Below are 15,378 nucleotides of genomic sequence, written 5' to 3' on the forward strand. Positions count from 1 at the left end.
ATAAACAAGCTGTCCATTATAATATTCATTTGTCTATCTAGTTGTTGTTTTGTTTTTTGTTTGTTTTTTTGTTGTTTTTTTTTGTTTTTTATTTACTTATAATTTTATTTTTATATTTTTGCTATTTAGGATATCATAATTTGTATTATAATTTTTATTGGTTTGTAACAATTCAATTTGTCTGTTATTATTTCTCTGTTATTTTTAAAAGTTAACATGTTAGATAAGTTTTTATAAAATTTAATTAAGTTGAAACTTCTGGTATAGTATGTAAACTTATCCTTATAAATTTCTTTATATTAAATTACAATATTTTTATACCCTCGTTATTCAAGTAATATAAAAAACCGTTAAAAAAACAAACAAATAATAAAACTTCAATGTAATGTGTTCTTGGGTCTTAAATAAGAAAAATGAGGTTTCCAAAACGACAATGTGACGTAATCACCTTCAATTGGAGAACACTGGTGAAACTGTATTTCCAAGGACTCTCTCACTTTTTTGAATTTCTTCAAATTTTGATTTAATATTTATATCTAGAGTTTTAAATTGTAATTTTATCTTTTGAAAATGTAGCATGTTAACTACGAAACATGTCAAGATTTGAAAATATCGTGTTTTTCTTTAAAATATATATATATATATATATATATATATATATATATATATATATATATATATATATATATATATATATATATATATATATATATATATATATATATGTATGTATATATATGTATATATATATATATATATATATATATATATATATACATTTTTTTTTTTTTTTTTTTGTTTTTGAAAGATGACATATTGTATGAGAGTATATTATATATTATTTTAAAACACCAAGTAATACAGTTTCTCTCAATACAAATAATATTATTATATAAGAAATTTTTGCTGGTTTATGGATACCAGCATCATCAGCTTGTAAAATATTACAATAATTTTTAATCGTTATAGTTTATATAAAATTGTTACTATTGACGTCAGCGGTTGATTGGCTTCTTTTGATTTTTAAATTTTAAAAATGGCGTCTAAAACATAGTTTTTACATATTGGCCTTCATCAAGGTTAATTCCGCCGTTTCGCGCAGAGCACATGTTGTTTTGTATTTCTTATAAGCCATAAACAAGTGTATGGTGAAGCAACCGTAATACTTTTAGAACAATTAAGTAATAATTTATCATATAAAAACTTAACAAAACTAAGTATACCTGAAATAAAGTAACTCATAGAACTTTGCTTATATCAATGTTATTTTCATTGGAACAATGAGATTTACGTAATGGAAAATTCTTATATAATAATATTATTTGCATTGAGAGAAACTGTATTACTTGATGTTTTAAAATAATATATATATATATTACAACGAATATCAATATAAACAATCATAACGAACTACTTAATATTTCATACCAACGTACGAATTATTAAGCGTTCCTTATGAACGCGCTCCTGCAAATTGGATGCAATGATGTTACCTATTTTGTAGTCACCAACTCTCAACAAATGACACCCAGGATACTTATCTAAGAACTAATAGTTTTTGTCTTGTTCAACGACTCTTTGAGTTTTGGAGAAAAGACTACGATGGGTCAGAAACTTATAAACTTACCAAGACCTCAAATATTTATTTTTTAAAAAAGCTTAGCCTCCGAATACTATTTGCATGACAAATTAAAACCTTTTTTATCATCTTTCATCCGCAATAAGTCATGGTTGCTCGTTCATCTGTTAAAATTAAACAGACTCCAAGAATGGCTAAACATTCCATCAGAGCATTGGAACAAAATAGAAGCAAGATATCAAGTTTATCGGAGACATCAAAGACAAATGTTTAGATCAAGTAGAGAAAGAACACCTTTTGGAAAAGCATCGAAAAAGCTTTAAAGGAGCATATTACTCAAAGAAATCAATTGAAATAAAGTATCAACAAACAAAAAAAAATAACATTTTAGTAACGTGATTAATTGCATATTTATTACTATTTTAATAAATTTTTAGTGACATTTAAAACGTTATGAATTTACGTTCAAATATTCGTAAAATAATAAAGTTTTGTATAATTATTTCTTAATAATTAATAATCAAATTGTGTGAACCTTACTAAGAAACAAAATAATTAGTGGATAAAGCATTTTCACAATCTGTTATTCTAACTTCCAATGCATTGTGGAGGATCTATACACACTTATGTATCAGATAGTTGTTTGTGCATCTGAAGTGCAAGTTATTGTATTAAAATATTTTCAACATGAAAACTACTTGCTTGTGTATTAGATAAACTTGTTTGTGCATTTGAACTAACTTTTTGTGCATTTGAATTACTTGTTAGTGTTTTAGATCTACTTGTTTGTGCATAAGTATTACTGGTTTGTGAATAAAAACAACATGTTTGTGCATAAGAACTACTTGTTTGAGCATTAGAACTACTTATTTGTGCATTAGACCTACATATTTGTGCACAGTATAAATTTTTTCCAATCAGGTATAGTTGTTTTTGCATCAGATAAAATTGTATGTGCATCAGAACTACTTGCTTGTAAAGCAGAATTATTTTTTTGTGTATCAGAATTACTTGTTTCTGCACCAGATATACTTGTCTATCAAATAAACTTGTTTGTGCGTCTTATAAAACGTTTTATGCAGCAGATATAGCTGTTGTTCCGTTAAAACTTCTTTTTTGTGTATTTAATATGCATCTTTGTGCACTTAAAATACTAGTTTGTTTATAAAAAAAATACATGCATGTGCATCAGTGCAACTTGTTTGTATATCAAAACTACTTGTTTGTGCAGGAAATACACTTGTTTATATTTCCAATTTACTTATTCATATTTCCGATTTACTTATTTTTATATCAGATTTTTTGTTAAAAATAATAACCTGTTATTTTTAAATGGTAATTATTATAAAGAATCTAAATTTTGTCAACTCTGTACATCAGCTACTCCTTCGAGTAATGTAAAATCAGTATCGCGTCGAAAACTTCCAACATTAGCATGTACTTGCAACAGATATGGTAATTCTGAACGGTCCGCAGCAGCAATAGCTACCGCAGTGCTGGAGGATTATGATATTGTAACAGCAAACGATTCATCCATTTTTATAGATTCCAGCAAAATATGGCGAGAACGTAAAAGGAAGCGTATCGATATGAAACCATCTCAAGAATCAAAAATAGTTAGTGACATTTACTTTGATGGTACAAAACTATGAACAAAAATAAAGAAGGTTCAAAGTTTTACCGTCGCATTATTACCGAGGAACACATATCTTTAATTCAAGAGCCGGGATCATTGTATCTTGGTCATGATCCAAGGGGATCTACAGCAAAGGATATTAAAAATTTTATTGCTACTTCATTGCAAAAAGATTAGGGAAAGCCGCTGCAGTGGCAAATTTGCATGTTACATGCAAAAGTGTTTAGACGGATCGACGTCAGGTTCACGATCGTTCATTGGACCAATTGATAAAGCGCTAGCAAACTGCCAGACAATACCAGTTGTGTTATTTGATAAAATTCGGCAAAATCTCAGCACCAACCAATAATATGTGGGATATTTGTGAAGCCGTATCGAAGAAAGAATATTCGCCGGCTCTGTATAAAAGAAACCCTGGAGCTTTAAACCATTCATGGTGGCTTACCACAGCCAATAGGGTGTTACGTCTGTATGTCGCTAGTGAAGAGTCTTCAATCAATCTTAAACAATTTGGTCACATATATCGTAAAAGTTTATGTTCCTCTTTGGTTCAGCATTAAAATACATCCGTCATCTAAAGATGGTGCGAGACATCTTTTGCACACAATTCAGTTGTCGCGTTACCTGACTCAAGAGTTGTTAGACATTATAGACCCTGTACTGCAACGTAATAGGTACTTCGGACACCCCGAAAATATGTTGTTGTTAATGATCAGCAATGAAAAAAAAAACATCCGCGAGTTAGGCTTACGTCGAATTCTCAAAGCACGTCTGGAAAAATTGTCTACTCTCCGCCAGTTTGGGGTTGCAAAGCTAAACTTTGATGCTGTTGAATATTTCAATCTCATTGTCTGGAAAGATACAGCAGTAACAGAACCACCCCTGACTATAAACGTAACAGAAGCTGATATTCAACTATTTGTAGCAACTCATGGAGACTCTACTGCTGAGTTTGATAGATATCTGTGTCACACTCAATCAGTTGAGCGGTGCGTAAAGATTGTTACGGAGGCATCGCTCTTTGTGGACAATCAGCTCGCGATGATGTTGTACAATTCCGTTTAGAGGCTCGCAGCATAATCCCAGTTTTTAATACTAAGTTGGACTATCGCGTCTCTCGATAGAACTAACTACTAGTAGGTAACTTGATCCAGTGTGATTTATACGAGTCAAGTATAGATTATTTGTTGAAACCATAAGCATTCATTTCTGTTAAAATATTGTTTCAAACATTCATTTTGACTGGTATGAGATACAACCAAAACAAATAAGATTAGGCAATTAACATTAAACAAACATTTTTATTGATTTTATGCCTACTTTGATTAATTATGCCTCGAGCAGTTTACATTACAATTGCTTTCTATATAAATTCGTTGACTTTTCATGATCAATTCTACCATATCCTTGATTATTATTTGGATGTCTCATGTACTTTCAACAGTATATCCACTCAAACATCGCACAAAACGCAAACATGCAAACTTTACATGCTGATTCTCCATTCCCCCTCCCAAAGCTTACTAAGGACCCTCAAGATCTATCACAATCCCACTGAAAACTTTACACATTACTTATAGTATGTCAGGACAACTTTCCCTCACTATTATATATTTTTACCAAGACTTTTTTTTTCTTCATTGCAAAACGCTGCACCCTAGTTTGTAATTGAATTATACTATAATTCTGTTACTGGAAGCTAAACTTTAACTAGATTTTGCTATTTTACTGAATTTTGCTAAAGGTAAATTAGAACTAATTTACTTTTACCGATTATGGGAGCTACCGCTTAGGAAAAAAAAGATCGGGGCGTCGCATATTTAATGTGGCATGCTGAGATAACCAAATAGATTGGAATTTATACTAACATTTGTTTTTGACTCGATTTGCATTTCTTACTTCTACAAAACAAATAATCATCAGTTGTAAATATTTATGTATTTATTAAATTTGAATTTTTTACTGAATGTCCTAACATAAGTGAATTAAGAAAAATGAAAAACTACTTCTTTTTTGTAAATATTTAAAAAAAGTGGTTTAATGATGTTCTCAACATAATGCCTAGTTTCTGCTTTTATTATAATATAGTTTATTCCGAACGTTTTATTACAATGTAGTCAAGCATCATCGAATCAAGAAAAAGATTTTGGAATCACAATAAGATCAGATTTGAAATTTGATAATTGGTCTGATAAAAAGAACATTTAGCATAATAAACGCACAATTTTAGAATATGCAAATGTTATAATGTGCTTATATTTAAAGGAAGATATAGAAAAGCTTGAAAAGATTCAACGCAAAGTAACAAGAACTTCTTCAGAGTTAAACGATTTATCATACGAAGAACGCCTTAAATACTTTAAAATAAATTTAACCAGTTTGGATTTAAGACGACAGCGTGGTAGCTTAATCAAATGTATAAAACTTTTCATGTATATGAGAAAATTCAATAGTCAAAGTTTGCGAGTTTGTAGAAATTTCTCCCTTAAGATAGATATTTGGTATACCCTTGGTAAGGTATAATTTTCTACTTTTTGAGAAAGAAAATCATATTAAAAAAAAAGGATTTGTCATTGTATAATTTTCTACCTTAAAAGGTAGATTTTAAATGGCAGAAATTAAAAATTCTTCAAATTTGGAAAACTTCTTTGGATTGGTGAATTAACTTTTAAACATTATTCAGTAACACTACATGCATGCAATGAACCAAAAAAAATTCATAAATTGTTTTGGAAATGATCCCTGTTTAAATTTTTTAAAAACCAATTTTTTTGTCTGAATTTCTAACATAAAATTGTACTTTTGATATGCTAAGCATGGGTAATACAAAAAAATTAGATCAAGGATTTGGTTTATAACATGAAACAATTTATTTTGGATGTTGTGTGAAAATTTTATCTCAAATGCTATAATAGTTCCAGAATTATCATTTCTAAATTTTATTAAACTTGGAAAAAATGCAAACTGAGAAAATAAGCAAAACGCAAAACATTTTGTAAAAACTACTTCAGTAAAGTGTTATTTCTTAGAATTTAAATCAATTTAAAAGGTGTTTTGATAAAGAAAAATTTTACGTTATTAACATTATCTATAATTTTATATGAGTAAACTTTATCACAAGTCTGTCATTTTGTAAATTTTCCAACATTTTTTAGAAAACAGACTCATCAAAACTACATCCAACACTTTGCCTATGTCTATAGAAATGCAACTAACTGTACCATTTAGCTTTAAAAACCCTCGTCTTTGCTAGATGACACATCACACAATATAGGTGTCTTTGCCAGGTATTATTACATGACGCAGGTACATCATAAAAGTATTTTGTAGTGGATTTTTGGATAACTCTTTCAAATCTTGAGAAGCGTCATTCATAGTTTCAGTCGCAACAAACTTAACATTTTTTTTTAACTTACAAACTTAAATCTCTTTATATTTTTTTTTATGTAAGTTGTGGTGACAAATTTATAATTGCATTAATCAATAAATACCAGCTAAGCCTTGACTAAATCTACGCATTGTATATACTATTCTGTAGTTTTGTTGTTGTTGTTATTGTGTTGTTTTTTTTTGTTCTTTATTACAATATTTAATATGCATAACAAATATATACAAAAGAGAAACTACAAGTAAAGATATCGTTAAAAAAATAAAGAATAAAAATAAAGAACGCGGACACTCAAAAAAGACCATTAAGTCTTGTCACAGAGAACCAAAGAATTCTAAATAACACATTTATTGACCATTAAGTTATATTTATCAAATATAATTAATGAAATCTTAAACCGTCAAATATAATATTGTATTGAAGTAATTCCTAATACACTTTCAGATTGTCCAAAGGTTTTTGAAGTTACAAAAGGTAAGAGTGTTTACGATACCGTCGACAAAAACGCCAAACAATTGCTAAAGGATGATTACCTCCAATAATATATTTAAAAAATTTTAAAATACGCATACTACACATGCATCCATTTAATATTATTGTTATTTTTATAACTTTTCTTTTTTTAATTCTTGTTTTTTATATTGTTAATGACTTTTTTATTTTTATTTTATTTTTTTCTCAATATGTTTGCAACTTTTTTTTGTTGTTGTTTTTTGTTTGTTTATTTGTTACAAAGTTAAAATTAGTATTTAAAAGTATATAAAGTTCTTAAAACAATGCTGTTAATTAAAATAAAAATAAAGTTCAGTAAATAATATACAACTATCGTGAATAAAACAAAATAAAACTCGAATCGGAGACCGCCTGGTTCTTACATTACCTTAACATTCCAAATTTAAATTACTCTAAGTATATTCGTTTCGTAATACAGTACCGTAACTTTGGGTAACTTTGCACAAAAAGTTGAAATTTTTTGCTTTGTGTTTCTAAAAATTAGCTTAAAACATCTCTAATATTTATAAAAACTAGCCAAAAATTTTCTTTGGACTATTCAAAAACTGTTATTATTAGATTTTATTTTTTTAACCATTTTTTAAACCATTTTTTTAACTATTTTAACCAAGAAGGATTTTTTATAGGTGTCTAAATTATGTTTTAAGTTAACCGGGGTTTTGGATAACTTTGCACAGCCCTATAAAATTTGAAAAAAACTTTACCGTTTATATGAATTTTGCTATTTAAACTCTTTTTATTATACTGTTTAAAGGAAATTTTAACAAGAGTTTAATGACGAATTAAAATCAAAATAAAAAAAATCAGATTTACCATTGTTTTGGTTAATAAAAAGTTTAACATGATAAAAGAAACATAGTCACATTAAAAACTAAAAACACAAAATTTCTTTTAATGTAGGCAATTATATATCTTTAAAATAAAAAATAAAAGCTAAATAAACAAACTTCAACAGAAATGAAAGTCTAATAGAGGTACTTTGTAAAGTTCTCTGGTTTAGGTTATTTTTTGAGGCTTCTTAATGTGAAACAAGTATTGTCCCATTCATAAAAATTTTCTTGTGTGTCAAACAAGCATTTAATATTATTACCATTGGCTTCACATAAGCACTGTTTTCCTTGGCATTTGTAATTTATCAAGGAAAAAGTTCACATGTTTCAAATTTTCTGAGTTTTATTTCTTATTCTTATTATATCTCTTTACAAGTTTATTTTCAATGCCACTCAATGATTTTGAGCTAGAACTGTGATCATGGCACTCTTTCGGATCTTCTTCAGATTGAACTTTTGACTTTATGCTCTTCGTGTTTTTATTCAGTTGTTTTTTTTCTTTGCAAACTTTGAGCCAATATCAAAACTGTTACTAAACTTTTCTAAATCTTCTGTGCCAACACTTTTCCCTGCAGGAACAAAAGGCTTTTTTTTTCGTTGTTTGGTTTCTGAAGACTGCAAGGGTTTATACTTTTCTTGTAAAAAAATCTTAAAGCTGTCTTTTAAAAATTCTTTATCGTACGATTCTCTCTCTCTAAATTGTGTGAGAAGTTGATTGACATTTACTGGATAAATACCACACTTTCTAAAACCTGATTTTAAGTTGTTAGCCTGATTTGGTTCTATAGCAATCAATAACTTGTTTAAAAGTTCTGGAAAATGTTGTTTTTCAAGAGATGTTTTTGTGCAGCCAGCAGGAGAATCTTTGTACTCTGTAATAATTCTACGCCAAGCTGTTTTTAAAGGTTTAAAGAAAGCCACATCTAGAGGTTGAGTTATATGGGTGCTATTAGGTGGCAGGCAAACAAATAGTATTTCATTTTTTTCACAGGCATTAATTACTTTTGGAGAGATATGAGAGGATAAGTTATCGCCTAACAAAACTTTAACTCCTGAATTTTTTTAAAGAAGGTAAAACTATAGAAAAAATCTACTCTTCAAAAGCTGCTTCGTCGAACCAACCACTTATAGTGTTAAAGTATCTGACTCCTTTAGGACCTCCTTCACACCAAGTTGACCACAGATTTACAGCTTTATAAACTACAAACGGCGGTAGAACTTCACCTGCAGCATTACCTGATATCATAATAGAAATACTTGTCTTAGAAGTGTTTCTTATATTTGCTGGGTATTTATTACCTCTCTTTACCAAGCATTTTTTTGAACCTGGATCATCACTCAAATTTGTTTCATCGTAATTATATATGTTGCTTGGAGGTACATTTTGTACAGTTTTTGATAATTGCTGAATATAATCCTTTAAAAATTCTTCATTAACCATTGCTCGAGCTTTTTTTAAGTTGGGCACAAATTTACTTGTAAGTTGTGGATGTCTTTGTAAAAATGAGTTAACTAAATCAGGCCCAGGAAAGATTTTAAACTCTTTTACTTTTTTTCCTGAACTAATTAGATAATTATTCATAATATGACGTAAATCTTCTTTACCAATTGGAAATCCAAAATCACTCAATTGAATAGTACACTTCACAAAAGCAGCCTCCTCGAATTTGGAAAAGAAGTATGGTTTACCAGGTTTTAAGTTTTGTTTTCCTTTTAATTTATAACAAATTGTTCTTCGACTGATGCCATATTTAGCAGCAGCTTGCTTTTTGTCAGCTTTTTACATTTTACCTCTTCAAGAGATTTCGATAGGTCATTATTTGTATAGTCTTTATATTTTCTGGCTTTGTAACAACTTGACATTTGGAAAAAACATGAGTGTTATTTAGGAATAAGCAAAAAATGTTAATAAAAACAATAAAAATATATGTAATAATTATGCTTATATATAAAATTTACTTCAACTTTTAAAAAGTATTGATTTTAGATGATTAAAGACAGTTGTGGTAATTTTGCACATTGTGCAAAGTTATCCCAGTTTAGTCCGAAATAGTAATTTATTTACAAAATTTAGTAATTTCACCTATACTGACAATCGCATTAAAACATAAAATAATTCAAGTTAATATTATGATGAGCATGTTATGCTGTTTACTTACCTTAGGGTCTTATTCTGATCTGCTTAACAGATAAAAGTTGCAAGAAATTATTTGCGTGACTTTTTTCTATGTTTAAGTAAAATTACTTGCGTAGAAAGAATACTCGTTAAAATGGCTTTTTTACTCTATTTTTGTATTAAAACTAGAATAAACAGCTGACTTCAAAAGTTGAATAAGCGTTGAAAAAGCGTTGAAAATGTAACGTAATTTAGCTTCTCAAAAAAAGACGTTTATTCAACGTCGAATCAACTTACGCAAAAAGCCACTTTAAAGACGAATCAAAATCTATGCTTTATCAACGTTAAAAATAAACCACTTTTTAAACGTCACATTTTCAACGTTGAATAAGCGTATAAATTTTAACATATATTATCTTCTCAAAAAATCGCGTTTACTTAACGTTGAAAAAAAGTACGCAAATAATCACTGTAAAAACGTCGCAAAGTTTAAGGTTTATCAACGTTAGACATTTGCTGCTTTTTCAAGAGTAGGTACAATCGGCGGGGCGGGGCGGATCAGCGGGGCGGATCATTCAAGTAACGCGGCACTTTTAATACTTAGATTTCTGCAAACGAATTCAACCTTAGCCAACATATTGTTAAATTTTTTTTTAAAAGAAATGACTACTCCAGTTTTTACAGGTTGCTTAAATCATCTTAAGATAGACTTTATTGCAAATCTTATCGCCAAGAGCAATAATGAAGATAGACCGACTATTCTCGATAATCCTAGGGCAGGCGAAGTTTATGTCATACAAGTAAATCATGGAAAAGGTTAGGCAGCAATATTTCAGTATACTTTTATAGTATTTGCATTTTGTAAATATATTTGTATACTAAAATACCATAATGTAGTATATAGCATAGTTATCGGATTATACTAGTAGAAATCAATTACTATGCCTTAAGTAAAGTTAGACTTTACTATAAACACATTTAAAGAAATTTACAATGTAGACCTACATGTAGTTTACAAGACTTTATATATTTTTATTTCTTTTAATATGCTTAAAGTTAAGTCTAATTTTACTTAGGCATAGTTTATTCTTTACTTAAGGGTATGCTACAGTATAGCAAGATATCTAATTGATAAATATGAACGGAAATCTAAATGTCATTTAATATTATATTGAATATTTTCAAGACGTCATTTAATATGCAATATTTTTTTGAAGCTAAAATTGTCTTTCCTATTATAATTTATTTGAAGATTTATTTATTATTGTAAAATGGCTCCATAGCAAACTTACATACTTATGTCTTTTTTATATTATGCCAATGTAAGACATAATATAAAAAAAATCTGCAGATTTTTAAATGAACTTTATACATGCTAATTAAAAGTATCTTTGTTATGATTTTTAAATGTAAGCGCCAATGCCCTTTTATTGTACTTGCTTAAAAACAATTATTAGTAGTAGTATACAAAATTTAGCTATGTGTTAACAGCAAAAGAGTTGGAAACTCACTTTGACAACTCACTTTTGATACTGTAGGTATATACTAATAAAAAGAATATTATTTAATTTATTTTAAAAGTTTAAACAAAAACTACTTAGAAGACTTAAGACCAAAAGTATTTTTTGTTTAAATTTTTTATACTCTTTGTTAGTATTAAAAAATTTTATTACTATTAAAACTTATTAAGTTAATTTTTTTAATACTGAATATTTGTCTAATTTGTTCTTGAAACTGTTTATATTTGTTGACTTATGCAATATTGGGGTGTTAGCCAAAAATATATTTTATAATAAACAGGAATATATCTATAATCCCGGTGCGGAGCCCTCATTTAACCCAAACATCTAGCGCTAAAATGGGTGAAACATATTTTTAAAGTTATAATTTTTTATCTTTGAAAATATGTCTCACCTATTTTAGAACTTTTTATAAAATTAAACTTATGATTTTGCAATGAAAATAAAATTATAATATTTTTTTCTTTTTTTGAAAAAGAATCATCTCTAACTTAGATAAGACTAAATTTTTAGCGAATCTTTATCACAGAAATCTAGATCTTCCTATACTTATGAAAGTAACGTACTCAATGAGTCATCTACACTTCGTCTTCTAGAATCAAATCTTACTTTTGATCTTTTCCATCTGCTAAGGTTGTATCTCTTTACCATGCTTGCTACTTTATTACTCCTGATTCTATTCTTTATCTCTATAAATCTCTATTAATTATAGTACCAAAAAAACATGGAACTTACATCAATGAGGACCTCAAATGTATTATTAATTAGTATAATTGCCCGACAAAAATTTTATAACATTATAACAATAACATTGTTGATTTAACAATAAACACAGTTTTTTGTTAAATCAACAAACATAATTACTTCCTAGGTAGCAATAAATTTGTGTTTATTGTTGATAATAAAGTTAGATTAAGATTTATTATCAATCTTGATTAATTAATATATTGTCAATATCATTATTTAATTTATTTTAAATATTATTGCATATATGTTCAACATAAATATTATTTATTAATATGTTATCTTTCTAACTTTATTATCAATCTAAATTTATTACTATATCAGTCTTAATCGTTCCAGTAATACATCAAACTTTGCCATTTTTAAATTGACCAATTTGCTCACTTAATTGTTTATCTTAAAATAAATATGTTTTATGACAAATGGCCTCATATTACTATGTAACTTAACATGAGTGCAGTTTTTGCCCTCATGCTACGCACATTTTGTGACATAAGGGCAGATTCGTAAGATGAGAGCATTCCGTGCAACATAATATTGTTACGTGGGCAATATTGTAACATGAAGGCAAAATTCGTAGCGCCAAAGCTAGGCAATTCATAAATTGAGGGCAACCAGGATTACTACTACTACTACTACAACTACTACTACTACTACTACTACTACTACTACTACTACTACTACTACTACTACTACTACCACTACTACCACTACTACTACTACTACCAAAAAAAAAGATATTGAATTTTGGGAACTTTAAACCAATTGGGAATTCTACAGTATACTCAGTGCCATTTGGCTGATGATTAGACTAGCTAACACCTTGAATATGTTCTATAAATTTTCTTTCCTGTTTATAATGAATTTGTATCTCGGTATAAACTTGGTTTGTTCTCAGCTGTATTTTTTATTGTTACCTCTGCATGTTCTAAACTTTGTTTGTTTGCGCATATTTTTGCTCTTTTAACTCAACAATTTTGGTTGTCCTGATTACTGTTACTTAATTTATATGAAGAATTCCAATAGTTCTAGCAATTTTCATCTTTTTGCCTGTCATATCTATTTTTATTTATACTGTGGAACCTTCTAACTGTACAATTGATGAGTTGTTAAACCATGTTTTGGTCATTCTGGCTATACTTGCTCTTTTTAATTCAAACAAAATTTTAAATTCTCCTTATCTCCTTATTTGTTGCCAAGTGATGTTGCATGTAAATATTGTGGTTGTTTATTGTATATGCAATGTATATGTGTGTGTGTTTGTGTGTGTATATATATATATATATATATATATATATATATATATATATATATATATATATATATATATATATATATATATATATATATATATATTTATATATACTATTTTTAGGCGATTGGTGGGCAGATGGGTATAGGTGGAAGCAAAATGGGTCCAGTAAAATTCCTCGGGGTTTGCCACTTTACACAAAGATCCATTTACCACAGTTACACCGACAGGAACTTCAAATGATTTCCAGAAGTTTGTGTACTGTGATCTAAGTCATACAGATCTGGTTTTTATCCATTATATCGGTAACCACGACCTTGCAGTTTTAGTTCCTCATGGTAAATATATCTTGCATTTTGATAATGGTTTTTGTTTTTATTTTAAAAGTTTTATGTAAGTTTACTACTATATAAAATTTACTTTAAATAATAATTTTAAATAATAATGTTTTTAATTAAAATTCATGTAGTGTAGGCCCCTCTCTTTGTCATTCTAAACTTTGCCTGGTTCAGCCCCCATCCTCCCTTCCCTTGTTGTATGCTTCATACGCCAGTGTATACACACACACATATACATATATATTTATTTATGTGCGTGTGTTCGTGTATATATATTTCAGGTAATTCCAGAAAACTAATCAAGTTCTTACTAACAGCTTCTTCTGTGCGAGATGCTATTGCTGATTCCCACATTTACAAGGACCTTCTTCTCGATCGCAAGGATAGCCAGGTCCAATTTCAACCAAGTAATTCAAGACAGTTTAAGTATGTGCGTAGTGTAAAAGCGGCTAGTATAAAACTAGGCACTGAATCTTTTTTAACTTTACATTAGCTGGCATAGTGGGGTCCAATTCCACTTATCCTGATCGGTTTTGTTTGGAATTCAAAATTTAATCATTCAACTTGTCATCTGCTCTCAAAAAAATATTTTGTATGATACAACATTTAATTTAGGAGATTTTTATTTATCCATTCTAGTGGCTAAAATTAGTTATTTTGTTGAGAAGCCTTGCATGCCTGTAGCATTTGTTTTACATGACAGGAAGTTTGATACTGCGCATAAAAGTTTCTTCAAATCTTTTTAAAAAAAATTACCAGTTCTAAATCAGGTTGTGATTGTAACAGACGGTGAGAGTGGGATTAGCAAAGCAATAAAAAAAGTATTACCAAAATGGAATCTGGTATCTTGCTCTAATCACATTTTGTCTGATATTGAGGTTTGGTTAAAAAAACACAGTGCTTGTCATGCAGAAATAGTTTACAAATCTCAAATGCAGGAACTTCTCAGATGTGAAAGTGAGATTTGTTTAAAAGTTAAAATTGATACATTGAGACCTTGGAGCGAAGCATTCTCAATTTATTTTTCTGACCACTTACACTCACATATTTTAATATCTTATATTGGTCTTATATTTAATATCTTATATTGGTCAGATTTTTTGGTTTAACAGATAATATAATTACAAAAAATGTATCAGAATCAATAAATGCTGTCATTAAAAAGTTTCAGGATTGGAAAGAAGCGCTTGTTGATTCGATGGTTGTTGCAATGCATCGCCTTCAAACCTTCTGTTTGACAGAAATTAAGCAAAGTTGTAGTGGTTTTGGACCCTACACTCTTATTGATACCAGTCTCCTAATCAGTTTGTCGCATATAATATATAACAACTTGTTTGTTTAAAACATTTTTTTTTTTCCTTTGATTTTATAATTATTTAGTAAATATTTACAAATATGCGATATACTCACAAGTTAATAATGATGTTTTAAATTGAAAATTTAAATGTTTTAGATAACACAG

Source organism: Hydra vulgaris, chromosome 06, assembly GCF_038396675.1.
Source record: "Hydra vulgaris chromosome 06, alternate assembly HydraT2T_AEP".
NCBI classification, from domain to species: domain Eukaryota; kingdom Metazoa; phylum Cnidaria; class Hydrozoa; order Anthoathecata; family Hydridae; genus Hydra; species Hydra vulgaris.